A 14,674-nucleotide genomic window follows, 5' to 3' on the forward strand; every position below is an offset into this window, starting at 1 on the left:
GATGTCATCCACAGGGTATCTATCCAGCAGTGCGTCGCCCGGGGCGGAACCAACGCTGCTTCTCGGCATGGATGGGACGGTGCTATCCAATGCTGGACGACCATCCACTTGCTGCTGCTGCTGCTCAGACCCCCTTTCCTGGCTAAGTGAGTCGATCTGCTGTTGCTGCCGCTGGAATTTGAGTGCCAAGTCCGCGTGCAAAACTTCTAGGCATTGAAGGCGTTCTGTGTCGTGCTTCCTCTGCTCCTCCTCCATCTTCCTCTTCTTCTCCTCCTCCATCTTCTTTCTTGCACGGGACCTGTAGTCGTCGTTCCATTCCGAAAAGCCCTCATACCAGGGAATAACGCCCTTGCCTCGTGTTCTTCCCGGGTGTTCAGGATTTCCCAGGGCGCGCGTAAGCTCGTCGTTCTCTCTGTTGGGCATGAACACCCCCTTTCGAGCATCTTCTATTGCGTCATGTAACTTCTGTTCGGCTCCTTTTAGACTTGCCTTCTATGAAACCAGGCCTGTCTTCGGGTCCAACGCCCCCCATGCGCATAGAACCAAGTTCTGCACCTGGGGGGGCAGCTCCTAGTAACCGGAGTGACCCCTGCATCCTCCATCTCTTGCTCAGACTTATCCCACTTAGGGATTCCCACCGCGTAGCCACCTGGACCCAGCCTATGGAACTGCGTCTTTTTTGCGGCATTGGCCTTGTTTTTTATCGACCGTTCCTTAGATAATTCCGATTCCTTGAATTTCACGAAATCGGCCCAGTGTTCTCTTTGCTTCTCCAGTGTTCCCGTGAACTCTAGAGTCTTCCTTTCTGCAGCGAGGTAGTTGGCCCATACAGTTTTCTTGTGGGTGTTGAATGCAATTGCCATCTTCTTAAGAGCAGCGCCCTTCACATTCTCCACATCTGCTTCAGTGAAATAATCTGGTAGGGTGAAATGTTCCATCAGAGATTCCCAAAGGTTTTTTTTGCTCTGTCGTCGACCGAAGTAACACCTGGACGTTTAATTTTTGGCTATTTCCATTCTTGAATGGAGATCGGGAGTTGGTCCCTCACAAGAACTCCGCACTGACGAACGAACTTGTTCGCAATGTTCTTAGGCGTGAGGGGTTCGCCACTAGCTTTGATGGAGTCGATGTTGTACTTTACATCCTCCTTCAACTTTTGGCTCGGGCCTCGCTTTGTCCTACTGTCTGTAGAAGCAGATTTGCTCGATCCGGAGGGCTGAAAGAAGAAACATCGATTCATTAATATATCTTCAAATAAAAAAAATGTGATGATCACTAGATGCCTGCTTATATAAATATACCTCGCTGGTAGTCTTTGTTATTTGAAGATCAGCATTGTCTGTGTCATCATAAACATTGTCTGTGTCATCATAATCATAATCATAATCAATTCATGACTTCATCAGCTTGGTCGTCGAGATCGAATATCTTTTCATCAACCTCTCCGGTATTGTTCAGAAATTGGGAGCCGTCGTCTGCTTCATTCAGATCATCTAGCCTGCGAGGGCTACGTATGATGTCGAACAATTCCTCTTCTCTCTCTCTGCCGGTATTGTCCGCCATAGCTTTTACTTAACTAATACAAAAGAAATATAAAACAATTTAGTATTCAAATTACAATGCATGGATGCAATCAATAAGGAAAAACTGAATCATATAGTACATAATATATGCATCGTCTCGATTAATATATAATCTCAAATACATCATCGTCTCGAATAATATATATAATCTCGAATACATCGTCTCGAATATTATGTATCGAATACATCACTGGCTAGGTACCTAATAAAGATCGAGTACTACAGAAGAATCTAGGCCACTCGCGGTTCCTGGGGCGCGGGCGGTGGACACCCAAAGAGAAGGAACCATCACAGGATGATATCTCCGGTCATCTGCCTAAAGAACCTGCCAAGTATTGGAGAACCTGACGTCCATAGCAGCCATGTACCGATGGACGTGCTCGTCCTCCTCCCTGACACGGCGACGCACCACCTCCAGCGGGGCCGGCTCCCTCTGCACCGAATGTGGCCCACGCGAACGCCACCGAAGGAGATCAGGGTCGACGACGGGACCCGAGGCCGGGTTCCTCACCAAGCGGCGCGCCCCTCCAGGTAGCACCTCCCAGTGCCAGCCCGGCGGAGCCCAGTCCCTGACATGGGTCCTCTGAAGCAGGACGTCGTCGCGAACGGGTCGACGGCGAGGATGCGGGCCGGGCATATCGTCGAGAACAAATACTATATGCCCGCAAAAAGTAACATTTTTTAAATGATTGGATTGTGATAACTAAAATTCTATATATATGCAAATTCTAACAATTTGACATTAATCTAATTCATCTAACTAAAACTAATTCTAAAATTTCTTGATTATATAACTAACATTTCTATAACATTTCTAATATTTATATAACTAAAAAACAGAAAAATTGCTAATATTTCTATAACTAAAAACAGAAACATTTTATAACATTTCTATATAACTAACATTTCTAATATTTCTATAACAAAAAAATAGAATAATTTCTAACATTTCTATAACTAAAAAACAGAAAAATTAATAACAAACAAACTAATGTGTGTGTGTGTGTGGGCAGTGTGTGTGTGTATTGTGTGTGTGTGTGTGGACATGGCGGCCGGGGCGAGCTCACCGGCGAGGCGACGACGGGGCGGCGACAACGGGGCGACGGGTGGGGTGGCGACGACGGGGCGACGGGACGGGGCGGCGACGACGAGGCGGGGCGGCGACGACGGGGTGGGGCGCGGCGACGGGGACGACGGGGACGGGGACGGCCGGGGTGGCGACGTCGACGGGGGCGGGGACGGCCGGGGTGGCGACGACGTCGATCGGGGCAGGGCGGCGCGACGGAGCGAAGAAACAGAGAGGGAAACTGAATTTTTTTTCAACGGTTGTATATATAGGATGGACCTTTAGTACCGGTTGGAGCCACCAACCGGTACTAAAGGTCTGTTTTGGCCAGGCCAAGCGGCGGGAAGCGCCCCCCCTTTAGTACCGGGTGGTGGCACCAACCGGTACTAAAGACCCCCTCTTTAGTACCGGCCACCACCCGGTACTAAAGGGGGTGCGCTGGCGTAGTGCGGTGCGGCAAGTTTAGTCCCACCTCGCTAGTCGAGGGGCTACCGCACTGGTTTATAAGCCCCAGTGCGGTAGCTCTCTGGAGCTCCTCTCCTAAGCAGGCCTACTAGGCCTACCTGTTCTGTGCTGCCCTGTGAGCCTACTGGGCCCTTGCGGGCCTGCATCCTGGCCCAACAAAAGGTTGTGTTTCTAGTCGTATTCAGGCCGCTTTGGCCCAGTAGGCGGGCTTTTTTATTTTCTTAATTTTTTGCTTTATTTATTTTTGAGTTGTTTTTTGCTGTATTTAGAGTTTCTTTGTGAATATTTTTGCTTTAGGTACAAAAAATTACAAACTTTCTGTTAGTGCCGGTAGTTTTCAAATTTGAATAGTTTAAATTTTGAATTATTTGAAATTTGTGTGAATCTCTAGTTTGTGAATAACTTAACTTTGAAAAAAGATTTTTCAGTGATTCTTTTTTCTTATGTTTAATATTAGTGTGTTTTATCATTATATTCAATTTGGTAATGCTTAGGTTATTTAAAAAAAGAAATGCCTTTGTAACAGATGAGTTTTCGTTGGAAACCCTGATACTTCGAAAGAGATTGTCCATTTTGTACACGAAGTGCATCCAGTTTTTGCCGTAACCCTCTCTAATTTTTTGCACATGCTATGTTGGTGAAATTATGATACCGTGCCAACTTTCAACCTTTTCTTAGTTTATTTGAAATGCTTTTCAATTTCAGGGTCATTTAGCTGGAAAAAATCTGTAAATGCATGAAAGAATTTGTTTGCACATAAAATTTCTTCGCGTTTAAAATACCAAAACACATAACTACCCTAACTATTACAGAGATTCCCTCGTGGGTGTGAAACACAGAAGAAAGTGATGATAGTGAAGCCGATCACATCCCAGATCTTTGGGTGTGAAACTTTTTCTTCGCGTGTGTCCCTTTGCGCCGTAGCCATGGAAAATCTTCATCATTTAACTGGATGCTCGGGTCAATATTCACTATGAATGGAGCAATTTCATCAAACTTTTCATAATCTTCTGACATGTCTGTCTTGTCATCCACTCCCACGATGTTTCTTTTTCCTGAAAGAACTATGTGGCGCTTTGGCTCGTCGTATGATCCATTCACTTCCTTATCTTTTCTTTTTCTCGGCCTGGTAGACATGTCTTTCACATAAAAAACCTGCGCCACATCATTGGCTAGGACGAATGGTTCGTCTGCATACACAAGATTGTTGACATCCACTATTGTCATTCCGTACTGCGGGTCTTCCGTTACCCCGCCTCGTGTCATATTGACCCATTTGCAATGAAACAAAGGGACCTTCAAATCACCTCCATAGTTAAGTTCCCATATGTCCTCTATGTAACCATAATATGTTTCCTTTCCCGTGTTTGTTGTTGCATCAAAGCGGACACCACTATTTTGGTTGGTGCTCTTCTTATCTTGGGCGATCGTGTAAAATGTATTCCCATTTATCTGGTACCCTTTGAAAGTCATTATATTCGAAGATGCTAACTGGGACAACGAGTACAGGTCATTTTTAATATCGCCATCATTCATGGCACGTTTCTGCAACCAACCGGCGAAAGTCCTCGTTTGTTCACGTGTAATCCAGTCGTCAGACTTTTCCGGGTGTTTGGAGTGTAGAAAATTCTTGTGTTCCTCCATATACGGAGCCACCAAGGCGGAATTCTGTAGAACTGTGTCGTGTGCTTCAGTGAGAGAATGCCCGTCCATACATATTATTTGATGCCCTCCTAGCGTGCCTTTTCCATCCAGTCTGCCCTTATGCGGTGATTCAGGAACACCAATCGGCTTAAGGTCAGGAATAAAGTCAATACAAAACTCAATGACCTCCTCATTTTCATGGCCCTTCGAGATGCTTCCTTCTGGCCTAGCATGGTTATGAACATATTTCTTCAAGACTCCCATGAACCTCTCAAAGGGGAACATATTGTGTAGAAATACAGGACCCAAAACGTTAATCTCTTCGCAAAGGTGAACTAGGACGTGCGTCATGATGTTGAAGAAGGATGGTGGGAACACCAACTCGAAACTAACAAGACATTGCACCAAATCATTCTGTAACCTTGGTATGATTTCTGGATCGATTACCTTCTGAGAGATTGCATTGAGGAATGCACATAGCTTCACAATGGCTAATCGAACGTTTTCCGGTAGAAGCCCCCTCAATGCAACCGGATGAGTTGCGTCATAATCACGTGGCAGTCATGAGACTTTAGGTTCTGGAACTTTTTCTCTGCCATATTTATTATTCCCTTTATATTCGACGAGAAGCCAGACGGTACCTTCATGCTGAGCAGGCATTCAAAGAAGATTTCCTTCTCTTCTTTGGTAAGAGCGTAGCTGGCCTGACCCTGATGTATGCCGTCTTTTCTGTGCATACGTTGCTGGTCCTCCCGTGCCTCTGGTGTATCTTTTGTCTTCCCATACACGCCCAAAAAGCCAAGCAGGGTCACGCAAAGATTCTTCGTCACGTGCATCACGTCGATTGCGGAGCGGACCTCTAGGTCTTTCCAATATGGCAGGTCCCAAAATATAGATTTCTTCTTCCACATGGGTGCGCGTCCGTCAGCGTCCTTCGGAACAGGTTGTCCGCCAGGACCCTTTCCAAAGATTACCTTCAAATCCTTGACCATATCATGTACATCAGCACCAGTACGGTGGCGAGGCTTCGTCCGGTGATCCGCCTCACCTTTGAAATGCTTGCCTTTCTTTCTTACGGGATGCCTGCTCGGAAGAAATCGACGATGTCCCAGGTACACAATCTTCCTACAACTATCCAAATATATACTGTCGGTATCATCCAAACAGTGTGTGCATCCGCGGTATCCCTTGTTTGTCTGTCCTGAAAGGTTACTGAGAGCAGGCCAGTCATTGATGGTCACGAACAGCAACGCCTTTAGGTCAAATTCTTCCTGTTTGTGCTCATCCCACGCACGTACACCTGTTCCATTCCACAGTTGTAATAGTTCTTCAACTAATGGCCTTAGGTACACATCAATGTCGTTGCCGGGTTGCTTAGGTCCTTGGATGAGCACTGGCATCATAATGAACTTTCGCTTCATGCACAACCAAGGAGGAAGGTTATACAAACATAGAGTCACAGGCCAGGTGCTATGGTTGCTGCTCTGCTCCCCAAAAGGATTAATGCCATCTACGCTTAGACCAAACCATACGTTCCTTGCGTCATCTGCAAACTCCTTCCCGTACTTTCTCTCGATTTTTCTCCACTGCGACCCGTCAGCGGGTACTCTCAACTTTCCGTCTTTCTTACGGCCTTCTCTGTGCCATCGCATCGCCTGGGCATGCTCTTTGTTTTGGAACAAACGTTTCAACCGTTGTATTATAGGAGCATACAACATCATCTTGGCAGGAATCTTCTTCCTGGGGCGCTCGCCCTCGACATCACCAGGGTCATCGCGGCTGATCTTATAGCGTAATGCACCGCATACCGGGCAAGCGTTCAAATCCTCGTACTCACCGCGGTAGAGGATGCAGTCATTAGGGCATGCATGTATCTTCTGCACCTCTAACCCTAGAGGGCAGACAACCTTCTTTGCTTCATACGTACTCTTGGGCAATTCGTTGTCCTTTGGAAGCATATTCTTTATCATTACCAGCAACTTTCCAAATCCCTTGTCAGATACACCATTCTCTGCCTTCCATTGCAGCAATTCCAATGTGGTGCCCAACTTTTTCTTGTCAGCTTCGCAATTCGGGTACAACAATTTCTTGTGATCCTCTAACATGCGCTACAACTTCTTCCTCTCCTAATCACTTGCGCAGTTTCTCCTTGCATCGGCAATGGCCCGACCTAGATCATCAGCGGGCTCATCTGATGCCTCTTCTTCAGCTTCTTCCCGCATTGCCGGCTCAGCTTCTTCCCCCATTGTTGTATCATCGTATTCAGGGAACCCATGGCTAGGATAGCCGTCGTCGTCCTCTTCTTCTTCATTGTCTTCCATCATAACCCCTCTTTCTCCGTGCTTGGTCCAAACATTATAGTGGGGCATGAAACCGGACTCAAATAGGTGGATGTGAATGGTTCTTGACGTAGAGTAATTGTGACCATTCTTACAGCCAGCACATGGACAAGGCATAAAACCATCCGCCCGCTTGTTTGCCTCAGCGGCAAGCAGAAAAGTATGCACACCATTAATGAACTTGGGAGAGCATCGGTCATCATACATCCATTGTCGGCTCATCTTCATTACACAACACCAAATAGACCAAATTAATACAAGTTCATACACAACACTTAATTAAATGCAACATACAAATAACTCTCTAGCTAAAGAATTTAAATGCAACAACAAATGCGATCAAGATTGCAACTAAGGTAACAATTGATCCAACAACATAATGATACCAAGCCACACTATCAATGGCATATTTTCTAATCTTCCTAATCTTCAACCTCATTTTCTCCATCTTGATCTTGTGATCATCCACGACATCGGCAACATGCAACTCCAATTCCATCTTCTCCCCCTCAATTCTTTTCAATTTTTCTTTCAAATACTCGTTTTCTCTTTCAACTAAATTTAACCTCTCGACAATAGGATCGGTTGGAATTTCCGGTTCACATACCTCCTAGATAAAAATATCTATGTCAACTTGATGGGCATAATTTGTCATAAACACGAAATGCAACAACTAGTTTTAAAATAGAATATACCACGTCCGAATCATAACAAGGACGAGGGCCGACGGGGACGGATATCAAAACCATGGCACTATGTATAACAAACAACGTACGGGTAAGATAATTATACGAGTAACTATATATCCAAATCACACAAACATCAATTTGGTAATGTAAAACATTCATGAACAAGAGCCTCACCACAAGGTGGTGCCGGCGACGGGACGGTGTGGGCGATCGACGGTGGTTACGACGGAGATTTAGAAGGCACTAAGTAAACCACACCTACATATGAAAACTAAGTGTTACTTTTGACCTCAAATTGCATATAAATCAAATACTAGCACATATAATTCCTCCCAAATTAATCACTATACAAAGCATTGCAAGAGCTAATATAGCAATGAGAGTTGAAAGGACAAAGTTGCTAACCTTTGTGATCATTTGAATGGATGGGGGCCTTCAAATCTTGACAAATTTTGGGCAAAATTTGTGAGGAGCTCGAGGAAGAGAGGGGAAGAACAGAGGAAGTGAGGGGAAAGGGGAAGAACAGAGCGAGCTCGGGTGGACGAAGGGTTTATGTACATCGACCTTTAGTACCGGTTCGTGCCACGAACCGGTACTAAAGGTGCTTGAGGGGCCCCAGACTGACAACATCCTGCCACCACTCTCTTTAGTACCGGTCCGTGGCACGAACCGGTGCTAAAGGTTCGCCACGAACCGGTACTAATGAGAGAGGCCGGCTAGCCGTTGGAACCGGCACTAATGGACACATTAGTGCCGGCTCAAAATCAAACCGGCACTAATGTGTCTCAGATTTGCCCCTTTTTCTACTAGTGTGTGGTCCCGTTCCCACATGTCAGTGAGACGACGGCGAGTCCTTTTGTACAATTTCCAAACGGACGTCTATGTAGGGCGGGGCGTCTTTTCGTGTACCATGGCAACCGTCCACCGACTCTTCGCCTTTCCCTCTCGATTTGGAACTGCTGTCGCACGCTCTTCATCCCTCCTCCATTTGCCTTCACCCTTCCTTCTGTCATTGTTCGATCGTCTTCTCCATGGAGGGAACAGACCGGAAACGACCCCATTATTCTTGCCTCGATCTGAATGATGACGTGGTGAAGGAACTCATTGATCGGTGCAACGTCATCACCTCGACTAGCATGGCAGGTTCGTTCAAGACCATTCTCAACTCAACTAATAACATCATTACAACGAACCCAAGGGTCCATGAGCGGTTTGATCTCCCCTATCTTCTTCACCGTGACCCTGCTCACTGGCGCGCAGATGACGGAGGCCTCGCCTTGTGCAAGTTGGTGCCACTTGATAATGATACGTGTGATGTTAAGATGCCATCGCTTGAGCGTAAGGCTTGGGTAGGCAAAAATGGAGATTGGGTTGTTTATATTGGGTCCAACTTCGAGTGGGAACTTGTGAATGTGTACACTCGTCACCGGGTTCCACTTCCAAAAATCTCAGACTGCCCAGAGGTTGAGCACACCGGTTATGACCGTACTTTCAACTACGGCCATGGTGACTATCGTCTACAGAAGATAGCAATTTGTCAAGTTCCCGACCACTCTTGGGATTTAATGGAATATGTAGTTGTTGCTATCTTCGACAAGCTTGTTGCCTTCCTTCATAGTTCGACTGGATGGATATTGCTCAAAAATCAGTGTCTATACAAGGATGAGTACTGTGATGCAATTCGATACGAGGGTCTTGTGTTTGCTGCCACCACTCATGGCACTGTTTTTGAATGGAATCCTTATGCTTTCGGTATGTTTGTCTTCCATCGTAGTTATAATTGTATCATCCACATGCATGCGGGTTAGCTAGTTTCCCTTTTCTAATTAACCTTCTTGTCTTTCCAAGGTCCTGTGAACATTCCACCACCTACACTTGAAAAAATTAATAACCAAGGGGGAGATGACGATGATGATGATCACGAGCATGAGGACCCATATACTCAGTGGCGACTGGCAACTTATTCCGATGGATCACCTCCGCTTGTCTGTATACAGGGCACCGCTGATGTGACTAAGGATGCAGGTGTTGTCTCCCATGGTCGCACTCTCCGGACCTATTCCAACATTCGTTGCAGGGTATTCGGGATGGATACTACTGTGCTAGCACCAACACCTTCTCCCTGGTTTAGTATTTGTCGGGTGGTAGGTGCGACATATGCCAACGGTTGGCTTATCATTGTGGGAGCTAGTAAGACATCGCCGGTGCCTGGAAACGGGATAAGGCGAAGACATGCATGCCGGCAAATCTTACCCAGGTTTGGGGCTCTCCGTGGAGATAACACCCCTAGTCCTGCTCTGCGGGGTCTCCGCATGATCACTAGATCAACACAAGTGGCTACAAGAGGCTCCTTGAGCTGTTTGGCGAGAAGAAGAAGGGCATGGCTAGCTCTCCTCTTCTCTCTATGTGGTGTGGGAAAGTCTAAGAGATCAACCCTTTGCATGGGTGCCCTTAGGGGTTTATATAGGCCTGCACCCCAGGGGTACAATGGTAATCCGGCTGGACGCAGGTCCAGGCCGTCAGTGTTTGTAATCGCCGGCTTCTCCGCCGGCTGCTGGGGCCCACCGACTGGTGGGTCCTACTGGCTGCCGGCTCCCCGGCGGACAGGCCAGCCCCACCGTCGCGGGGTCTTGTCGGCGGCTGGTTACCGTAGCCTCGCTCTTGATGACGATGGCTTTGTCGGGGTAAGCATGGCTATAGTGTCGCCGCCTGGCGGCTTTCACTGTAGCCTTACCTCGTCTTATCTCCTTAATGGCGCACATACTTCGAGGGAGGGAGCAGGCCTGCTGTTGGGAGCCGGCCACTTCCTAGGCCGACTGGGGGAGGCTTGGCCGCCTTCGGGTACCTCTCTAGCTGGAGGGGCCCGCCGCCTGCGGGCCGTACTGACAGCCTGTCGTGGGTGGCGTCATGGTCAACATGGCAACAGTGTTGCGCCGGACGGGGGATAGCCGCCCCGTACGGCGCACTGTGGCCATGCGTGCTCCGAGATTCAGGGGTGGCAGACTTTACTGTGGCCACGCCCCGTCTCATCATCGTTATGGGGGCGAAGACTTTGAGGGGGGACGCCTGGCTGCCTGCTAGGAGCCGGCCTTCTCATGGTCGGCTACTAGGAGTCCGCCCTCTTCGCGAGAGTCGGCAGAGCCTTGCCTTCTCCCGGAAGCTGGCCGGTGGGCCAGCCGGCTAGAGTAAGGCGGCCATGTGTCCTGGGCGCTTGAGGGCTTGTTCGGCCCGATATTTGTTGAAGAGCCAGGGGGAGCCGGTTGGGCTACCCGTGGTCATTTACTCTGACAGTAGTCCCCGAAGCTGGTTGGGCTTCGCGGCTGAAAGGAGGACGAGAAGCTCGAGCAGCTTCCTATCTTGAAGAGCCAACAGCTAGGAGTCGGCCTAGAATAGACGCGCCGTCTTGGAGGTTTTTGAAGCTCGAAGGAGGGAAACAGCTGGCGCGCGCGCAGAGCTGCGGGTCGGCCGCCCGCCGCTTGCGCGCCACATGGCACCCTTCGGCTGGAGCGGCCTACTGGCCTACGCGCGTGACAGGACGTGACCGCAGGCCGTGGCCCGCCATTCCACGCCTCGCCCACGCGTGGATCTTCTGTGGTCCAAACGGGCGGTTTGCCTTCCAGCGGCGGTTTCCGCACATCGTTAATGGCGTACTAATCGTGGGTCGTGGGGGAGCGGGCGCAGTTAATCCCACGCCCCCACGTCTCGCCTCCTCGGCTTCGCCGCGCCTAGGCTATAAGTAGGGGGGAGGGGGAGAGGCGGATGGTCGCACGCTCGCCCCCGCTCCGCCGTTCTCAACTTCTTCTTCCTCTCCGTCCCCGCTGCTGCTCGCCGCGCTGCCGCTCCACCAGTCTTCTCGCTATCGTAGCTTTGCTGCTGCGGGGTCGCGCTCTCTCCGCCACCGTGCTTTCTCCGTCGACCTTCCGTCCTTATGGCGCGCGCCGGATCCTGGGATGGCTCCAACGTCCATGAGGACCACGTCGACTTCCTCCGCCAGACGCGGCGGTTGCCCGGCAAAGATTATGTGCGGGTTCGTCTTACGCCGGAGCGGGAGATTTCACCGGCGCCGGAGGAAGGCGAGCGGGTCATCTTCCGCTCGCACCGCCTGCGCGGCATCGGCATGCCGGTGAGCGGTTTCTTCCGCTCCTTCCTCGAGTTCTACCAACTTCAGCCGCACCACCTCACTCAGAATACGACGGTGCTGCTGTCCGCCTTCGTCACCCTGTGCGAAGGCTTCCTCGGCGTCCTCCCCACCATCGAACTCTGGGGGGAGTTTTTCCAATCCATGCTTGGCACCGTCGCCAGGGGCGTGCCGGCTCAATGCGGAGCCTTCATCACGGTGCGGAGGCCGACGAACGACAATCTGTTTCCTCCCATCACGCTGATCCAGTTGGTGAAACTCTGGCAGAAGTCTTACTTCTACGTGAAGAGCGTCGCCCCGCAGGGCGACTGGGTCAACCTGCCGGCTTACGCAGCCGGCCCGCCGGCTGGGAGGCGGCCCCAATGGTCCTATCGGGCCAAGACGTTGTCTCCTGCTGGGGCCGCCGCCGTCGCGCGGCTCCTGGTTTTGGTCCAGTCTGAGGGCCTGACCGGGCCCGATCTGCTGGCCGCCTTCATGGCGCGCCAGGTGCTTCCGCTCCAGGGCCATCCTCGTCGTCATTCGGCAAGGAGCCGTACTCTCGCGCCAATCCCCCGCCTTCAGTAAGTTTCTTTTTCTTCTCTCTTTCTCTGTTGCCGAGTTCTTCTTCACCGATTTTGATCAGTCGGCTTGTCTAATAGAGCCCCCTTCTCTGGCCGGCTGCCGGCGCCGTGGGGTTAGAGCGCCCATATCTCCCCGACCGGACAACGAGCGACCGGGACGACCCCGACTTCGGGGCGGCCGCCTTGGACGACGACGCCATGTGGGAGGCGGCGAAGCAGGCGGCTCCGGGCTTGGAGCCGGCCTAGAGGACTGGCCGGATGACGACGAGGCGGAAGTCCTCCCGCGTCGCCAGCCGGCGCCTGATCAGTAGGGCGCAGGTCCAGCTACCGTGCCGGCCGCCCGAGGCGGTGCGTAGAAACACCGGGCCGCGCCTATCATTTTCGGCAGTCGGCCAAAGAAGCCCAAGAGCGCGGCGGCGGCGACCAAGCGGGACGAGGCGGCCGCGAAGGCCGCCCGCTTCCGCAAGGCGGTGAAGCAGCCACAAATGGTTTCTGCGTAAGTGCCGATTTTCTTACACGTCCCTTTCTTCTTCTTCGTTGATATTCCTCTGAGTCCTTGTCTTGACTTGAAAACAGGGCTCCACTTTCTCTTGAGCGGACCGCTGCCGCCTCCGTATTCGGAGCGGCGGGAGGGTCTGCGAGTACCCACCGCATGGACCCCCGCGCCGAGCTTCAGGCAGCGATGGAGCAGAACACGCGGGAGACGCGGGAGGAGCGGGAGGCAGAGGAGCACAGGGCGGCCGCTGCCAAGGCTCAGGCAGAGGTTGCAGTCGTGGAGCAGGCGGCGGAGGACCTTCGTAACCAGCCTCCGCAGCTCGTCATTCCCCTCCGTGCTGTGGCACCTGAGATCCTGATGATCCCGTCAGTGGGAGCCGACGGCGACCAGCCGGTGATGGAGAGGGAGGAGGGCGACGTCGTCGTCTTGGAGAGGGAGGCGGCTCCGCCATCGCCGGCTAGGGCGGACCAAGGCAGCCAGCCCAACACGCCGCCTGCACCGCCGACTGGAGGCGAGCCGGCGACAAGGGTGAACGTCGTGGCTCGGTCCGAGGCGCGCCGAATCCGCATAGGGCCGCGGGCTCCAGCTCGTCGGCCCAAGATCTGGAGACGGCAAGCGCCAGCTCACCGAAGTGGACGCCGGGTGGCGGGACGGCCGTGCTGAATGCGGCGGCGCAAGATGTCCGGAACCGGCTTCAGTCTCAGGCCGCCGTGCTGAAGCAATACACTCAGGAGTTTCTCGCGACACGGACAGCCATTCGGGCGAGCCTTCTCGCTTTTTCGTTTCTTGTTCTTGATTTCTTCCGTGAGGGCGCGTCAGCGAACCCACTGGGTGTAGTCCCCGAGTTCTGAGTCGGCTGTTGAGCAGGCGGCTTGGAACTTCTTAGTAGACTTCGACTGCTATCTTGTTCTTTTTCGCTCCTCTGTCCTATTTGCAGGACTATCACAACCTCCGCGCGGCTACCTTCAACTCCCAGGCCCGGGAGCTGAACCAGAAGACCATTGATCTGACTGAGAGCCAGAGTAAGTGCTGCATCTTTTATCTCACGTGGGGGCGCGTCAGCGTACCCACTGGGTGTAGTCCCCGAGATTCGGGCCGACTGCTGACCAGTCGGGCCGGATCTTTCCTGGCGACTTCTCTCTTATTGCTTTTTTCTTCTTTGCCATTTCTTCACAGGCCAGTGCTGACCTGCGGGAGCAACTGGGTGCGGCCCAGACCGCCCTTCGCGCCAAGGAAACCGAGTACAACGCCTTGGCTCAAGAGCGCGACCACTTGGTCAAGAAGCTGGCCGACCAGGAGGAGAGCCATAAGGCGGCCCTGAAGGCGGCGCAGGATAGCGAGGCCGCCCTCCAAGCCGAATACGAGACCGAGGCGGCAAGCTGGGCTGAGGAAAAACAGGTGCTGAGCAACGGCTACGGCCATATCGAAGATTTCGTTGATGGTAGGCCGCCTTCCTCCTCGTCCCTTTGCTTGCCGCCTGCCATTTGGTCCGTCTTCTGACTTTGTGTTTTTTCTCTTCTTTTCATCTTTGTGCAGAGTACTTCCCTGGTTACTCCGTTGCCGCCAGCCAAGTCATCGAGGCCCACTGTGACGCGCAGAGGCAGGCTGGAGCTGAGATCGCGCCGGATGCTCGCCGGTCGCTCGAGGAGCAGCTTCTGGCGATCCAAGCCCGCCTCCAGCTGGCTCACCGCATG

The sequence above is a fragment of the Triticum aestivum genome, chromosome 2D (genome assembly GCF_018294505.1).
Source record: "Triticum aestivum cultivar Chinese Spring chromosome 2D, IWGSC CS RefSeq v2.1, whole genome shotgun sequence".
Classification (NCBI taxonomy): domain Eukaryota; kingdom Viridiplantae; phylum Streptophyta; class Magnoliopsida; order Poales; family Poaceae; genus Triticum; species Triticum aestivum.